The sequence below is a fragment of the Pipistrellus hanaki genome, assembly GCF_964339955.1.
Source record: "Pipistrellus hanaki genome assembly, chromosome: 16".
Classification (NCBI taxonomy): Eukaryota; Metazoa; Chordata; class Mammalia; order Chiroptera; family Vespertilionidae; genus Pipistrellus; species Pipistrellus hanaki.
The window spans coordinates 28850818-28865903 of record NC_140518.1 but is presented as its reverse complement, the minus strand read 5'-3'; the positions used below and the strand labels follow the sequence as shown (position 1 = coordinate 28865903).

The 15086-nt window shown below is 52.2% G+C and overlaps 1 long non-coding RNA gene across 1 annotated transcript; it reads left to right on the top strand.

Moving 5' to 3' along the window:
• Positions 1–3982: 3982 nt before the first annotated feature.
• LOC311611064 lies at positions 3983–7099 on the top strand. Its single transcript, XR_014793056.1, has 3 exons — positions 3983–4411; positions 6061–6178; positions 6366–7099. It is a non-coding gene; the product is annotated as an uncharacterized lncRNA (long non-coding RNA).
• The last annotated feature ends 7987 nt before the right edge of the window (positions 7100–15086 follow it).

The following is a 15086-nucleotide window of genomic DNA, read 5'->3' as shown; positions in this document are numbered from 1 at the left end:
CCACTGCGTTGGGGCCACGGCACCTGCTCCCGCAGAGGCTGTGCGGGCGGGGGCTGTGGAGGAGGGAAAAGCGTGATGCGGTGAGGCTGCCGAAGGGCTCAGACCCCAGTGTGCGTGGACAGCTTGGGGTTTGCTGGTGGCGTCTATGGCCGTGACCTTGGTTAGGGCAGAAAACTTTGGGCGAGGTGACAGTTGCCATAATGCTGTGTTGAGAGGGCTGAGGCCGTGGCTGGGGCTCCCAGCGTGTTTCCTCGCCGTCTGAGCACGACAGGGCCCGGGGTGTGGAGGGAAGGTGCAGGGCCACGCTCGGGGAGCAGCCGGGGGGAAAGAATTCTCCGTGGCCAGAGCCCTGCCCAGCCCTTGGGGTCTGAGGGGGAAGGGGAAAGATGCTGGAGAGGGACTCCGCTCTCCTTAAGGAGACATCTGAGAGCTTTGAATGCTCCTTCCCTTTAATTCTCACAGCCCTCCCTGCAACCTGGGCGTGTCTATTCCTGCGCACAGGTGTGACGGCAGAGAGAAGGCTGATCGGCAGAGAGTGGGGCCTCCCATGTCCCGCGTGGCCTCGGGTCCCGCCACACAGCTGGGCCCCATGGCCAGGCCCCCAGGGTACGGTGCCAGTCTGGGTGGGGAGGCGCCTGGGGGTCAGCTGGGCAGATTCCAGCCCGGCCTGGGCTCAGGGTAGAGTGGCCTGGCGTCGGGGGACAAGTTACCTGTCAGGAGACGGCATTCCTCGTGGCAGCCCTCAGAGGAGTCCTGGGGTCTGGGGACCGGCCTCCTGGGGATTGAGCACCTGGGGGCAGAGGGGAGCGCGGCTCAGAGAAGGGACCTAGGTCAGGCGTGGATTCCAGAAGCCCTTTCCGCCTCTCGTAAGCAGCACAGCCGGTCACAGCCCCTCCCCTGTGTTGTTGGCTTCTCTGACCATCTCCTCTCCGTTCCCCCGTGTCTTCCAGCCCGCACTCCCGGCTCATTGGCTTGAACCTGGAAACACACGGAAGAAGGCTTTGCCCAGCATGGGCTGTTCTGGTGGAGGAGGGGAGTGTCTCTGACTTTCCACTACAGCCCCCTGGGACACTGTTGCCTTCTGCAGAGCGGAGCAGAGGGAGGGCTGGACTCCCCCCCACCCCCCACCCTCCCCACCTCCCCAGCCATGCCGCTTCCCGGTTTGCAGCCTCCTGCCCCCCACCGGGGACAGAGTGTTCGTGACTCTCAGCTTTGCAGGAGCAGTGCCTTGGGATGTGACAGAGCTGAGATGCTCTCACTTCCTCTTATGCTTTTCCTTTGAAACGGGAGAGACGGCCGTGGCCTCCTGGGCCCATTTTACAGACAGGGTGACCGAGGCCACGGCTGCTGGAGGGAAGCTGAGCCAGGGCCTGTCCCTCTGAGAATCTTGTGTCTTTAAGCTGTTGATTTTAAGAGGGTTTAGGGAGAGGAGCGTCTGGCTGGGGTCGGTCTTCGGGGCGCCTCCCAGGGTCCTCGCTCTCTCCTACCTGAGCCAGGCCTGGCCTCTGGGGACGTTCACGCCGGCTCTCCTCTGGCTGGGCGTCAGTGTCAGGCCCGGGACCGTCACTGAGGAGGTGGGTCTCCGCCTGACACCCCTTCTCCCGGTCACACTGCGTTCTCGGGCTGCCCTTGTCCACCTGCGATTCCGCCGAGACTCCAGTCCGCGGCCGCCTGTGGGCGGAAGGCACTGGGTTCTGGCTTGTCTGGTGGGGCAAAGGCTGGTCGTTCTGGACGTGCCCTGGGGGCAGTGAGGCCAGCCCCTGGCCGGACCAAGCATTGGGGAACATGGTGCCACCATGGAGATCCGCGGCCCCCTACCCGGCAGCGCGTCCCCCTGAGCGGTGGGGAGGTGGGGGGCCGGGGTCAAGGGAAGGGCCCCCATCTTCACTCACCGGCCAGCCAGTCGACGGCGGACTCGCCTGGAGTAGCCACGGACAGCAAGAAAAATAAGGGACTTTCAGGGGCAGCTGTGTTTTCTGACTCAAGTCATAATGCCCCTAAAAATCCTTATTGCTCTTGCAGTGGGCATCGGGCAGTGGCTGGCAACCCACCCCTCACCACGTGGCCCCTAGGGGAGGGGAAGGGCGTCCAGGGGTCCCATTGAGACCTGCTGGTTATTAAAACGCGTTCGTCGGGCCGATGCGTTGCCTTGCATGTGTTTTTACCATTTTCCTTTTTGGTGGAGGATCGGGCATCCAGCTATTCCTGCTGGATGAAGAGTCTCCTGGCTGTGTGTGGGTGAAGGTTCAGGAGGCCCAGCTGCCCGTGCAGGGCACGAGGAAGGGCGGCCGTGGGACCAGGTAGGACGAGGGCCACAGAGCTGGGCTGGCCGGCTGCCCACTTTCCTGAGAAGCTGGGACCGTTGAGGGGCCCTGGGCAGGAACTTGCACTGTGTTTTACCACAGAGGAGAGCCCCAGTCCACTCCCTGAGACCCGGTGAGCTGGCCAGTTTCCAACTCACTTGCAGTGGGTTCAAGGCTCCCTCCTCCTCCCCGCTAAGGTGACCCTGGAGCTTGCCAGGTGTTTTCTATCCCCATTTCACTTCCTGAATCTCCTCCATTCTCAGTAGGTGCCCCCAACCCCACCTTTCCTCTCCCCACCCGACAGATAGTTTGGTTAAGCAGCCAAAATATCAATTTGTGACATGGGTCCCACCCCCAAGTCCCCGAACCTCTTAACCCAGGAACACCAGTCCACAAGCATGTCACCAATCCGTCCTGACAGCTGTGGCTGGGTGGGTGTAGTCTCAGCACCAAAAAGTCCCTGGTTCGATTCCCGGTGAGGCCACATACCTAGGGTGCAGATTCAGTTCCTGGTCTGGATGCATGCCGGAAGCAGCTAATAGATGTTTCTCTGAAATCAATGAAAACATTTTGTTTTAAGCCACCAAATCCCACAGCAACAGAAGCTTCCTGTCTAGCTGCGGCTGAGCACTGGCCTGCCTGCGGATGGACAGACGAGGCAGGGAACAGACAGCAAGCCCCATCTCGTGTCCCGTTGACCGTCCAGGTCCGCAGGGGAGATTCACCCCCCAGGTATTTCCCAGGTTCCCTCCCAGGTGCCGACTCGAAAGCTCTCACCACTCAAGAAGACCACATGTGGAACCTTGACCGCCATCATCCTCATTCCCGGCCAGCCAGGCCCCTTGCTGCCCGGGCCCCGGTCGGTCGTCTGAGCCTGCCTCCACACCAGCTCTGCCAGACAGTCTCTAAGGGGCTGGAGTTGCACCGGATCCTCCTCTTTTTCCTACCCAGGGGGAGGGGCAGCGCCAAGGTAACGTCATCCAGGGGCTGAGGGAGCAGCGTGTATCCCTCCCTGGTAAGCGGCAGGTGGAGCTTTCGTGGAATGAGATTCTTGAAGATTACAATGGACACAGGGTAACACACCGCGTCCCATCCTCATCAGCTAAGCATTTGCTAACTTCAAATTAATTGTCCCTGTGGCCCCTTTGACCTGCCATCTCCCCCAAAACTCCTTGTTTCTGAGCGTGCTCCTCAGTCTTTACTCCAAAACGACACATCAATTTTTGAAAAGGCAATACATCAAAAATAACAATACTGTTCTCCCCCCACCCCCCCACACACACCTCTCCCGTTACAAGAGAACTACCTTGCATGGTAGAACATTTCAAAAATACTGAAGGATGGAAAAGGCTCATAAATGCCCATAGCTGGGATAATGTCTGCTAATTAAGTACAACCTTCCAGCGTTTTCCCCGTTAGCAGGACTGGGGCTTTTAAAACGGGCGAGGCTCGCCACCCATTTGAGCGATGGCTCTGTGCCCTTGGGAGCCAGAAAGTCTCTTTTCTCTTGGCCAAGTGGGCTGAAGCATGCCTCCAGCCAGGGAGCTTGGGGAGCTCAGAGGCCTGGTTGGAGGGTGTTGGAGCAGCGCTGGGTCACTCCAGATGGATGACGGGGTTGGGGAAGATGCTAGAAATGTGGGCTGTTGCTTTGCTTCTCCACCTCAGTCACCCAAGACTTACAGAGAGAGTCTTCACACACACACACACACACACACACACACACACACACACACTCCACGGCCCAGGCCCCACCCCCCACCACGTGGCTCTGAATTGTCGGGGCAGCTGGGGTTGGTATCTGTGTCTGCTTTCCGGATGGTCCTCAGCTGATCCCGTGAAGCAGCCAGAGCACCATCCGCTCTCTGCCCACCAGCCAGAGGCAGGAGAAGGCTCCTCCAGCTGTGCCCCCAGAGGCGGGGCAGACGATGTGGCCATTTGCGGTTGGCAGACCTTCACTTCCTGTCTTTTCTCGGCTGCTCAGAGCCAGCCTTTGATCCTCGTTTTGCAGAAGGAAGACCGAGGCCAAGGGGATCAGGAGACTTACCCGAGGACACACGGCCAGGACGTGGCAGAGGTGGGGGTGAGGTCTGCAGCTACTGACTCCCGAGGTCAGTGCTCTCTCAGTAACTGTTATTTGTAATGAGCTTATGTGATGATAACAAGCATATCAGTGCTTGCTAACACATAGGTTACTGTGACGATGAAATACTGGGGGCGAGGGGGGTGCCTCACAGGGAGACTGGGGGGGTGTCCCGCAGTTTCCCCAGTGCTGCGTGCCCTCGCCAGCCTGGACCCACAGCCTGCCCCCCTCTGCCCGCTGCACTGCCGAGGATCTGGGGAGGGCAGGGTTTAGCCCCATTTTCAGAGCATGCAAGGGGCACGAGGCCCCCAGTTCCCTGCTCGCTGCCGGGACAGAGGCGTCTCAGGAGCACAGCCTGCGTGGGGCTTGCTCCTCTGGGCCCTGCTCCAGGCTGGCGGCCCCTAAGGATCAGGACCCCTGCTGGGTGCCTGGGTCTGCAGAAGGCTGTGCCTGCCCCTCCCTCTTCCTCCAGAGCCGGACTCCGAGGAGCTGAGGGTCAGCCGGGCGGGCGGGGTGCCAGTGCAGGGAACTCGCGGGCAGGCTCATTGTCGGCTCCAGGAAGCGGTCCGCTGTGCCCCGGTAGGGCCGCGGCCTGGAGGGCCAGCCCGCCTCGGACACGGCGGGTGGAGACAGGAGGTGGGAGCCCCTTTCCCAGAGCCCAGCGGCTTCCTTTGGCAGCGAGGCCCCAGCGCGGGCCACACCTTCCCTCGCCGGGCCTTGGCGCGCTCCTTCCTCCGTCTGGCTCTCGCCCGGCTCCCCGCCCAGCTCTCTGCGGCCGAGTGCACACTCTTGGCAACAACACCCATGTAACCTGCTTCCCAGAAAGCCGGATGGCCGGGCGGGCCGCCGCCGCCAGCCCCGTGATGGAAAGCAGGGTGCTGGGCCCCCCTCAGGCTTCTCCTGCCTGTACTCCTTGGGGGCTGGGTTGGGAGAGACGGTCCTGCACTGCCTCGGCCTTCCCGGGTCAGGAATAACCTCAGCTCAATGCCACGAACTTGGAGCTCCTGGGATCAGGGCAGGGCAGGGGAGACAAGCCTTGGCCAGGAGTCTGGTCCAGGGCAGCCGCATGGCGGGGGCCCTGGGTAGAGCCCCGTCTCTGAGCCTGCTGCTTCGTTGGGCACCATAGTGCCCGTAGGAAGGTGCCACGCTGTAGGCTTCTTCAGACTATGGAGAGGAAGTTGTCGCCCCCTTTCCCTCCCCTTCTAACGAGAACTCTGGGCGGAGTCTGGCTTGGAGAAGGTGCCCACTGAACCCCAGGCGCGCTGCTCCGGAAGTGAGGTGTGAGTGTCAGCATGCTGGATGGTACCTTATCATCCTTGGTCTCTGAAGGGGTCCTCTTCGGCCAGCTTTCTCCTTGGCTGTCCTGCCCACACCCTGTTAGGATGGACGGTGGTTCTAAACTGAGAAGCTCTAGTCCTCACCCCCTTTGCCCTGCATTCTGGCCCACAGAGGCATCCTTCGCCTCCTCAATTGCGTCCTACAAGTCCAGTTCCAAAGCATTCCGTCTGGGCCTGGGCCAGAGTAGCTGCTACCGAGCTCCTCTCACCCCCTCCACCCGCCCACCTCCTGGGGGTGCAGACAGCCCAGCACAGGCGCGAAGGGCTTTCTGTTTGGCGCGGCCAGTGGGGGAGAGATTAGCACTTGATTTCTGTTTTCACTCTTGTGTCTAACACGCAGAGCCCTGAGACGTCACAGAAAAGCAGCCTTGGACCTCGAATGAGTTCCAGACCTGTCCCTGACGACCTAGCCATGCAGAGGTGCCTGGAGGGAGGAACAGTAGATGCCATTGCCCTGGGTATGTGGGGAGAGGTGCTGGCCAGCATCCACGGCCCTTCTGACAATGCCCATCTTCTTCAGAGGATCACCCCTCCCCCACCGAGTACCCTTGGGGTTCAGATGAGGCCAGTCCTACCCCCCAAGGCTTGAGAGGCAGGCATGTGTCCCAGGATGGATGCTGAGACTCCCCCTTGGGACTTTTGCAGCAACTCATGAGGAAAGAGGCACTCGGTTTTTGTGGGAGTTGCCAAGTGGACAGAAGTTGCCAAGCTTGGAACGGCTGGTGGCCATCCTGTGCTCTGCTTGAGGATACAGCCAACGAGGAGGAAAGAGAAGGCGAGTGTGTTCTATCCAGACATCAGGAAGCCTCTGGATCAAGCCATGCCTGAAGCCAGCTGCACCCCTGGACTAACCTGATTACATGAGCCAATGCTGTTTTTCCCCCCAACACTATCTGGAGGTGGGTTGCTATCATAGAAAGGGTCCTTGAAAAGTGATATTTTTCTTTGATGTCATTTTTAGAAAGTCAACATTGAGGTACACTTTACATGCACTAGATTTCACCCATGTTAAGTGTCCCATTCATAAGTAGTGACACTCTTGTAACTATCAACCAGCATTCAAGTTCCCTCCTTCCCCTTCACTTACAGGTAAGGCCAGAGAACCACTGACCTACCTATATTCTAATGGTTCGCTTTTGCCTTTTCTAGAATTCCATATAAATATCACGTAGGGTGTTCTCTCTTGTGTCTGGCTTCTTTTAGTCAACAGGGTTTGGAGACGTATTCATGTTGTTGCACGTGTCAGTAGTTCATTCCTTTTTGTTGCCAAGTAGTGTTCTGTTGGATGGAGGTACCACCGTTTGCTTATCCATTTATGGGATGGTGACCATTTGGACTACTTCCAGATTTTGGCTATTATGAATAAAACTGTTACAACAAGCCTTTTGTGTGGGTATGTGTTTTGATTTTTATGTCTAGATACCAGTCTCATTTTATAGTTGAAGAAACCGGTTCAGAGAGGCAGAATGACGTGCCCAAGGTCACACAGCTGATGGGCCCCGTGGCTTGCGAAATGGCGCATGGTGTTTGGGTTCTTCTTTATAAAGGGCCTCCTGGAATCCCGGTGCCCAAGAGAGGTGGCTGCTGGGAAGGACTGTCAAGATGAGCTGTAGCCACGGTCCTCACCTTTTCACCCCCCTCCACCAAGGTGGTTTCCCGTATGGATACCATGGTTTGGAAGACTGCATCCACTAAACGGACTTCATTCATAAAGCCACCATGTATTTCTTAAACTCGTAAAGACGAACTACGTGTCTGAGCTGACAGCACTGGAGCAAGCTCGGATGAAGTCATGGAGTTGAGATCCAGCCAAAACAGGAAGATCTTTTATGTCTTTTTGTCTTTTTGTTTTTTTGTTTTTTTGTTTTGTTTTGTTTTTAACTTGGGATCAACAAATCATGGACCCATCCCAGAAGTCCAGAGGATGTCAAGCTGATAACTCCCAATTTAGACCAGCCTCTCACCTCACAGGTGCTTCAGCCAGCTCTTCTCTCTGCTCAGGTCAGCCCTTGGAGGCCAAGGAGCGTGTTTTCCTGATGCTCATGTAGTGACCTTACTGTGGGCCACATCCCTTGGGACTCAGTCTCCCCTGGTCCAACTGTGCCGAGCCCACCTGCAGGCCTTCCAGCCTTGTGAGCCCATACATCCTTTCCCTCATCCGAGGCAGCTTGCAATGGAGAGTCCAGGCTAACACAGCTTAGCCAGGACAGCACCCCCCAACCCCCCCAGGCAAGATCAAGACCACCAGTCCAGGTGACCGCCTAGGGCCATGGTCGGCAAACTGTGGCTCGCTAGCCACATGCGGCTCTTTGGCCCCTTGAGTGTGGCTCTTCCACAAAATACCACGGCCTGGGCGAGTCTATTTTGAAGAAGTGGTGTTAGAAGAAGTTTAAGTTTAAAAAATCTGGCTCTCAAAAGAAATTTCAATTGTTGTGCTGTTGATATTTGGCTCTGTTGACTCATGAGTTTGCCGATCACTGTCCTAGGGGTCAGACACTACTCGGTGCTTTGCATGCATTATCTCAGTCCTCTCAGCAACTCAGGCGACAGACTGAGTTATTCCCCTTTCACTAGGAGGCCAACGGGGGCACGGAGAAATCACAGCACAAAGCTAGAAGGTGGGTGTATAGCCCGCATCCTGCATCCCTCTAAGACTCTCTCAGCTCCCCTGTCCATCACTCCTGCTTGCTCTGCTTCTGTCTGTGGCCGAAGGACTCCATGGGGTCCTCACAGACCCACACCTGAAGCTGAGCAGCTGCCTTCCCAGAGGCAGAGCCCTCCCAGGCTGCATCCCAGGCTAAGGGGGCTAATTCCTGAGCAGCCACCAAAGGGGCTGGAGAACTCCGCCCGGAGAGTGCAGGGAGTGGGTTCTTGGGATGACCTCTGAGCAGCAGGAGCCCTCGGAGGCTCCTGCTGCTCAGAGGTCATTGCCACGTGTGGTTTGTTGTAGAGCGGTAGCCGGATGGTTATACATCATCTTGCCCTCCTTCCCATCCCTCTCTGCCTCCCCCCTCACTTGCTGCCCTGAAATGCCACCTGCACGTTAAAAGCATCAGCACTGAATCCCTTGCTCCAGGCTCTGTTTCTAGGGAACCCAAGCCGTCCGGCTGCTGGGTCTGCACCACCAGCTTCAGCGAACGTTGAACAAGAGAACAGATGCCGTGGCATGGGGCTTGGCGAGCGGCTAAGGGACAAGAAGGATGCCCCATTCATCAGGTTATTCCCGTGTCCCTCTCCCCCTTCACTTACTAGGTCGAGTCAGTGACCTTGTCTTTGGCCTCCTACTGTGGCTCAGAGGCTGTGGCCTCCCCGCTGCCTGCTCTGTCTGGTACAAAGCAATCCAGGCTCCTTGATCCTCCACTGACTGGGCATGAAATGCTGGCAGGTTCTCTGCCTCCCTGAGCTGATCTCGGCATCCGTACACGGGACCACAAGGGCCTCATTGCCTGGGCCCGTTGGGAGGCCTCATGGACACTCAGTGCTGTGCCTGGAGAATGGGAGTCGGGCCTTCCGAGGCCGCCTGATGACAGCCCTGCGCTCTTTTGGAAACCACCTTCCTTTGTTCTCAGTCCCTGTCCTGCCTATCTCTGTCCCACCCTATTCCACACCTACCGCCAGACCCCGGCAATCAGCACATCCCAGGACTGACGGCAAGGACTGGCTCAGGCCTGGGCATCAGACCCACGTTGAAAGGGTCCCTCTCACGGCGCCCCAAAGTTTCTGGAACAATAAGTGGTGCTTCTTCTTTGCTGAGATCATTAGCCTGGAGCTACCATGCGGCCGATGGAGGAGGAAGCCAGTAGAGTGAGAAATCAGGAGAAAGCAGAGCCAGGAGAGGGAGCGGACCCGGAGGCCTGCTGATATCTTTGTAGCGCTTGGACCCAGTCCTGCCAGAAGCTAGTTAGCCCCTGGTATTTTTAGAAATGAATACTTAAACCAAAAAAAATGTCCTTTTTAATTAGCTTAAGCTAGTTCGAGCTGAGTTTCTATTAAAACCGAAATGGTCTTGACTCATACGGTGGCTCCCTGTAAAGGCTGCGGCGTTATCACCATTCCTATCATCGCTGTCGGCACATTAGCGGGAAGATGCCACCATGGGGACGCACCGTCCAGGTTCCCCCAGGGGCCACGGCCACTCTCACATGTGACACCCTGGCTCTCAGCTCCCCGAGGGCAGGGGGACTCATGTTTGCTGCTGCCACAGAGTAGGTGGCTCATGACATGTGTTGAATGGACAAATGAAGCAGGCCCATGGCCCACCGTCTCCTCCAACGTGCCCTGCCTTCTAGCCCCCGTGCCAGGGCCACGATTGCCCTCGCTGCTTGTCCTTGGCTGATACCTGAACCCACTGGGGCGTCTGCCAGGAGTCTGTCTTGGCAAACGGAGCTCTTATTTTTAATGTTCTCTCTGGGGCTTCCTTTCTCCCTGCACCCATTCATATAGTCTGTTTTAAAATCTTATTAAAAACGTCCAGTGTAGATTCCTACCTTACACTAGTCACAAAAATTAATTCATAATAGATTAAGGACTTAAATGTCAGACCAGAAACTATAAAACTCCCAGAAGAAAACATAGGAAATTGTCACATGGGTCTTGGCAATGGATTTTGAATATGACACCTAAAGCGCTGGCAACAAAAGAAGTAGATGGCAACAAACTAAAAAGCTCCAAAAAGAGAATCTTAAAAGCAGCAAGAGAAAAGCAGTGAGTTACCTACAAAGGAGTGCCCCTATCACTGTCAGCTTATTTCTCAATAGAAACTTTTCAGGCCAGAAAGAAGTGGCAAGAAATATTTAAAGTGAGGACCTACAATCAAGATTACTTTACCTAGCAAAGCTATCATTTAGAATTGGGGGGTCAGATAAAGAAGGGCTTCCCAGACAAAAAGCTAAAGGAGTTCACCACCACCAAACCAGTATTACCTGAAATGCTGAAGGGTATTCTTTAAGAAGAGGAAGAAGAAAATATAAAAATATGAATAAAATCGCAATACTAGTAATATATATCAACAGTTGAATCTAAAAATCAAAACAAACAAGAAAAAATAACGAACAAAATAAACTGATGAATAAAATAGAATCAGAGTTATGGAAACATGGAACAGATGGACAAATCTCAGAGGGAAGGGGTGAGGAGGTATGGGAAGAGATTAACCAAAGATCTATATGCATATATGTTTTACCTATGGACACAGACAATAGAGAGGGGAAGGCCTGGGGCGGGGCTGGAACCTGATGGAGGAGGACAATGGGGGGATTGAAGGGGAGCATCTGTAATACTCTCAACTGTAAAGATTTTTAAAAAGTAATATTTTAAAAAGTTCTGCACTGCAAAGGAATGGTCAACAAAATAAAAGGACAACTTACAGAATGGGGAAAAAATACTTGCAAATCATATATCTGATAAGAACTAAATACCCACAGTATATAAATAACTCATACAACTCAATAGCAAAAAAATAAAAATAAAAAATCTAATTAAAATGGGCCAAGGACTTGAATAGGCATTTTTCCAAAGAAGATAAACACATGGCCAACAATACATGAAAAGATGCTCAAGATCACTAATCATTAAAGATATGCCCATCAAAACCACAATGAGATATCCCCTCACACCTCTTAGAATGACTATCCTCAAAAAGACAAGAGATAATAAATGCTGGAGAGAATGCAGACAAAGGGGAACACTTGTGCACTGTTGGTGGGATTGTAAATTGGTTCAGCTACTATGGAGAGCAGGTTCCTCAAAAATAAATAAATAAATAAATAAATAAATAAATAAATAAATAAATAAAAATAACTACCATGTGATCCAGCAATTCCACTTCTGGGAATCTATCCAAAGGAAATGAAAACACGATGTCAAAGAGATATATGCACCCCCATGTTCATGGCAGCATTATTTACAATAGCCAAGACAATCTTTGTCCTGTTCTTTTGGAGAAAGGGATGAATAAGGAAGCTGTATGGGTATGGGTGTGTGTGTGTGTGTGTGTGTGTGTACACACAAAGGGAATATAATTCAGCCATAATCCTGCCACTGGTGACAACACGGATGGGCTTTGAAGACATTATGTTAAGTGAAGTAAGTCAGTCAGAGTAAGACAAATACCATATGATCTCACATGTGGAATCTAAAAACAAAAAACAACAACAAACACATAGAAAAAGAGATCAGACTTGTTACCAGAAGTGGGGGTTGGGAGGAGTGGATAAAGATGGTCAAAAGGTACAGACTTCCAGTTTTAAAATAAATAAGTGCTGGTGATGTAATGTACATGATGACTATACTTAACACTGCTGCACAATATATATCTGAAAGTTGAGAGTAAATCCTGAATTTTCATCACAAGGAAAAAACATTTTTTTCCCCCTTTTTTTGGCATGTGTATTTTTTTGAGATGGTGAATGATTACAAAACTTACTGTGGTAATATTCTATCTAATAGAGTAGTATGCAAATTGACTGTACCTCTGCCACACCCACCATCCATGCCCACCAGCCAATCAGGAGTGAATATGCAAATAAACCCAACCAAGATGGCTACGGCCACAGAGAGCAGGAGGGAGACTTGGGTTTCCCCTTCAATGGAGGAAGCCAAGCTTTCTGCCTGCCCTGGCTGGCCTAGGCCTCCACTCAAGGCTACAAAGTTTCAATTATAAGGTAGACAAATCCCAACAGAAATGACAGCAGCCACGAGCTGGAAGACCAGGAGGCTAGGGTTGTCCCCAGCAATGGAGAAAGCCAAACTTCGGAAGCCCTGGCCTGCCTTGGCCTCTGTTACAAAGTTTCAATTATAAAAGATACGTAAGTCCCAACAGAAATGGCCGACACCACAGAGCAAGCATGAGGCTTGGATCCACTCCAGGCTACAAAGTTTCAATTGTAGAAGATAAATAAACCCTAGATACAAGGGCCTCTGCTTGGGTCTCTGAACCCTCAGGCCCCTCACTCACCCAGGTCACCCCACGCCCCGAGAGAACCCCCATCCTGATTAGGGTTAGGGTTAGGGTTAGGGTTAGAGAAAACAAATGAGATACATCAAAATAAAAAGCTTCTGCACAGCAAAAGAAACCATCAACAAAACAACAAGAAAGCCCATTGCATGGGAGAACATATTTGCTAATGTTATATCAAATAAGGGCCTAATCTTCAAAAATTTATAGGGAACTCATACATCTTAATAAAAGGAAAATAAACAATCCAATAGAAAATGGGCAAAGGACTTAAAAAGACAGTTTTGAAAGAGGCCATACAGAAGGCCACAAGACATGAAAACGTGCTCAAAGTCACTAATCATCCAAGAGATGCAAATCAAAACAACAATGAGGTACCACCTCACACCTGTCAGAATGGCTATCATCAACAAATCAACACATGACAAATGCTGGCGAGGATGTGGAGAAAAAGGAACCCTCGTGCACTGCTGGTGGGAATGCAGACTGGTGCAGTCACGGTGGAGAATAGTATGGAGTTTCCTCAAATAATTAAAAATGGAACTCCCATTTGACCCAGTAATCCCACTTCTAAGGATATATCCCAAGAAATCAGAAACACCAATCAGAAAGGATATATGCACCCCTATGTTCATAGCAGCACAATTTACAATAGCTAAGAGTTGGAAACAGCCTAAGTGCTCATTAGCAGATGAGTGGATTAAAAAGCTGTGGCATATCTACAGAGGAAGACATAAACAAATGAAAGAGTATACCGAGTTAATGGATTGGTAGAAGCAACATCATTAAAATGTCCATACTACCTAAAGCAATCTATAGATTTAATGCAATCCCCAATAAAATACCAACGGCATATCTCACAGACCTAGAAAAGACTCCCCAAAAATTCATGTGGAACAAAAAAAGACCCCGTATAGCCATAGCAATCTTGAGAAAGAAGAATAAAGTTGGAGGGATCACAATACCAGATGTCAAGCCACTGCTGTCGATTGGTTTTAAGGTAAGTTGAAACTAAGCAGTTTATTTATCTCCAAAGAAAAATTGGCAAAGTAGGTAGATGGCCCTGGGACACTGGGCAGGTGAGGAAGTGCAAGCTCTCTACTCAACTTCCCAAACAAACATCATTGCTAAATTGAAATCCGTGACCTATTCTTCTGGAGAAACAGGCTCAGAGAGATGAAGTAACTTCCCTAAGAAGAAATGGGATCTGGCCCCAAGTCAGTGGACTGTAGCTGGGAGCCTCTGGGAAGCCATTGAAATCGATAAGACTTCTTCTTCTTCTTCTTTTTAATATATAATTTATTGATTCTTCACAGAGAGGGATAGAGAGCCAGAAACATCAATGAGAGAGAATCATCGATCAGCTGCCTCTTGCACACCCCCTACTGGGGATGTGCCTGCAACCAAGGTACATGCCCTTGACCGGAATTGAACCTGGGACCCTTCAGTCCACAGGCTCTATCCACTGAGCCAAACTGGTTTCGGCCGATAAGACTTCTTGATGCCCCAGTTGGCAGTGTATCATGGTCTGTTGGCTCCCATAGGATTTTGGGTGAATATCATGTAGTTCTTTCCACAGTCTCCCTTGGGTAACAGCAATTCATTTCCTTGTGTCCACATCCAATCCTTACTCCCAATGAAAGCTCCATGTTGCAATCATCACTACATCTTCCACACCTTGTACCAGCATCTGGCCTATGATAGTCTCCGTGTCATGGGTATCTGTAAGTTTGTCCCCCCCAGCGTGCCTTCTCCCTTTCTTCCAATGACAGCCCCCCTCTTCCCTCCAGAACTGCTCCTCTACCCCTCTATCGGTCCTGGGGTTTTTCAACCTACCTGGCAACCAACTGGTCACACTATCCTGGCCAATCAGAGTCCAGCCCACCCTTGATTGGTCCAAAGGTTGGACATGTGATCCAATCAAAACCCTTCCCTGGAATATTCTGAATTTCCCTTCTTGGAATAGGAGCCATAAACATCTGACTCCACAGCTATCAGTGGTCTGGGAGAAAGAGGCCTGGAAGCAGTCAGATCAGCCCTTCTGGCTTTCCATGTGTGATCATTGATTCTCATCCCCTTTTCAACTTTTAATTATTATCAAAATAATATAAGAACATGGTAACAGAATACACTACAAAAGAGCTTAGAAAGGAACGCAGCGGACTTCCACCCTGTTCCTCCCTCTTCATTCCACGAACTATTTGACACATTTCCTTTTCTATTTTCTTCTAATGGTTACCTCCATCCCTCTAGATCACATGTGTCAAACACAAGGCCCGTGGGCCAAATCCAGCCCGCCAGGCCTTGCAATGTGGCCCGCACCGCGCTGTCATCACTGCACTCCGCTGTCAGTTTATGACATTGTCAGTTTATTACTGTTCAGTAAACCATTCGGCCCGCAATTTAGGCTG